Here is a 3,551-nt window from a genome sequence, read left to right as displayed (position 1 = left end):
CTTTCAGTCGTACATTTCAGATTTTCATTTCATGAACGCTTTCGTCAATTTCTGTCTTTATTATGCCCAACAAGTTCTAAGTAATACATGATATTTCAAACAAGTCTTCTCCCTAAAACATGGTACATGTGGTATATCATTCAGGAATGAAAGCTGTTTTGTTTCCTTGGCGTTAATATCAGATTATTTTTTATACATTTATATGAGGTAGTTTGTATGCTGCATAATGCTATTAAAATCTTTGCTGTATTCTAATTTTCATGTTCATATGATGTATAGATTTGGATTTGTTAGTTGTTGGTATTTCGTCTCTCTATCTACATTTCCGCCATCGACCCCCCCCCCCCCCTCCTCTTTCTACCCCCACCCGCGCCCCCCCCCCCCCTTCAGACTACCGCTAATTCTCTATCATGTCTATACATAATTGCCCGTTAATATATATATAAAAAAAAACATATGAATGATAAGAATAATCCGGAGAGTTTTAAGAACATCATTTTTTATACATAGAATTAGTATGGCGCCATATCCATCTCCCGTTTAAGGGCATGTCACGATGTAATTATAGATGCTACGGAAAACAAGGGCGCGGGCTGGCTTAAGCATGGGGAGGTGGAGCTAAAGTTGTATGGGGAGGGATGCACATCTTGGGGAGCTGGAGCTGAAGTTCGTTAAATCAGCAGAAGGGGGGGGGGGTACAAATTTCGTTTTGCATGCCAGTGTTGGTATTCCTCTTCCTCAGCGGGAGGGTGCACGTGAGCCCATTGCAAAGCCCCCCCCCCAAAAAAAAAAAAAAAAAAAAAACTCCGCCCATGAAAAAATAATAAATGGTAACATTATTTCTCTCTTTCGGCATGGATTTACTTAATTACATTCCTTTTACTTTTCTTTAGATCTAGTGTATTATCTATGCTTTTGGATCATGTGGTGTTCTTCGTTTTGATAAGAACTGATCACGTGACTTCATTGGAAATATCTTGCCGTCAATTCATCAAATATGTTAAACATATATCCAGATCATGTCATGAAGCATTGCATCCCATCTAGTGCAATTTGACGAATGCCCGCTTTCGATTCCGGCAATTTTCCCTCGCAAATGGCCTAGAACAGTAGAACGAGACTTCATCAGTCACTCCCGTCCTCGATAGCATATCCTTTGTGACATCATCACGTCCATTGACGTCAAAGTGCCTGTTTACGTCATAAGTGTGGAATATGATCTTGCTCAAGACGCTTAGATGAAGGCTGTGTGACCAGGGAAGTAAGAGAGCAGATTTTCCTTTTGACCACTTTCGATGACATTAAAGGGGTAGATCACCGTTTGATATTACGTTTATTTTGCTTACTACAGAAATCCTAGAAAAGCATTATTTTAAGGAAAGTTTGGGGGAAATCCATCAGAAAGAAATGAAGTAATCATAGTCTAGTGTTTTGATTAACTAGCGTCAATATTAACATTTCCCATTTAATGCCATGCGATGTTAAATCATATATTCCTATCCATTGATTAACGGTGACGTTTTTGCTCTCTTCCTCATTCTCTGTCTTGCCATCTCTCTCTCCTTCTCTCTCTCTCTATCTCCTTTCCCCCTCTCTCTCTCTGAATCATGTACAAAATGTCTCCATCATTTTAATGGATTCACAAGGGAAAATGTTCCCTGATTAAAAAAACAACATATACATGTATTAGGAAGCTTCTCGCATGCTAGACCAACATGCAAACATGTAAAGAATCATTACTATGCATGCATGCTATACCTTAATATATTCCTCTCAAATTCATGCTTCTAAAGTAGTAATCTAGGCGGGAATTAATAATTAAAATTGAACTAAAATCTATTATATTGGGAAGCTTCTCGCCTGTTACTTGTACATCAAAATGTCAAAAACATGGAAATAAGCATGAATATGATACACTTTAACATGTTGCTATCAGATTCAGGTTTTTAAAGCTGTATTCAGGCTGGAAGTAATAATCGCAAATTGAATCAAATCGACGAAACCGCTGATAATTTCATTTAAATATCCATAAAATACATTTTATTGCAGAATCGGCATTAAGCAGTATTCTATGAAAATAGTTATGTGCATGACGTCATCAATATGCATTGGTGGACTGGTGATAATTTGAACACTAACACCATTGTTCTTTATTCATTTTTTCCTACATGAAATCAGAATTGTGTCATATCTTGATACCTTTCATGGATCCTATTTTCTGAAGTTACCAATATTGATGAATTACCCGTTAGTAATCAATAGTGGTAGTCTCGTGGTAATTTGAACACTATCACTTCACAACTCTTTATACGTCAGTCACATTTCTCTTACGCGGCCGCTCATTTGTCAGTTTTATTAAAACCACCTATATGTAGCTGGTAAGAAGTAGTAAAACGGCTGATTTCGACTCGCTGTACGGCTGCCGTATAGGGGAAGTGTGACTAAGGTATAACTACCCGAATGTTCGTTATACTTGGGTTGAAAAATGACATGTTAAAACCTTTATCGTGACAAAAACTTCATGGATCTAATTTAGGTTAGCATCCTACCATTTTGAAATAGGTTTCTATGCTACAGTTTTCAATGATGAAAAGACTATTTGCTCTGATTGTATGAAAAAATACGTTTAATTTCCATAGCATCTGATTGATGAAGTATTTACATATTCATAACACGATTTGCTAAATTCGTATTATAATTCATATGTAACGGGAGATTGTATTATGATACCACTTGGAAAATAATGAAAGTAAGATAGCACACTTCATTTGACATTATTGAGAGACATCATGGCACCCTTGCATGATACTTGCATCCTAGGGAGAGCTTGAATATATACATTTAATACAAATATATTTTCTGATAACATCATCAATAACAAAAGAACATGTAATGTTAATTTATTGTCTATTTTATCCCTGTATTTTCTCTCTCTATTACTTCTATTTTATTCATCCCTCATGAAATGTGTTCATTTGCCTATTGATTGCATGTTTTCACCATATTATTAGGTTTCTATACCCATTGTTGTTTTTTTATCCTTGGCTATTGCATCTATGTCTCCATGTCCTTCGCCTGTTACGTATTAGTAATAACCTAGCATATTTCCCTATTCGTCATGCGATGCCTTCTTTCTTTGAATACAGTATCTATCCACTCCCTCCCCCGGCGATTACACAGTCTCTAAAATCCCTTTGCATCCCATTTTCCCTTATGACGTAATCACTTTAACATCTTCATCTGCGACGCCCAGACTTGCCTTGCAGCGCTATTGCCACGCACGCACAACAAAACCCACACCCACACGCGAAATCTCTATCACATACACACACCCATAATCAAGCGTTGTGTGCCATACACCATGTACACGAGTGCACACACAGAGTCATCATATTGGCGTCACGTATGCATTTATCTGCGCAAAAAGCTTTAGATCGGGGTATTTTGTTGGACGTTAAATGCATTGCCTGCTCGCTCTTGCTAGCATTATTCGACCCTGGGAAAGTCATATACACGCTGGGTAAAAGAAGTAGAAGCGATATTTTGCTTAA

This window comes from Lytechinus variegatus, chromosome 6, assembly GCF_018143015.1.
Source record: "Lytechinus variegatus isolate NC3 chromosome 6, Lvar_3.0, whole genome shotgun sequence".
Taxonomy (NCBI): domain Eukaryota; kingdom Metazoa; phylum Echinodermata; class Echinoidea; order Temnopleuroida; family Toxopneustidae; genus Lytechinus; species Lytechinus variegatus.
The sequence above is the reverse complement of the archived record's forward strand: the minus strand, read 5'-3'. Positions refer to the sequence as shown.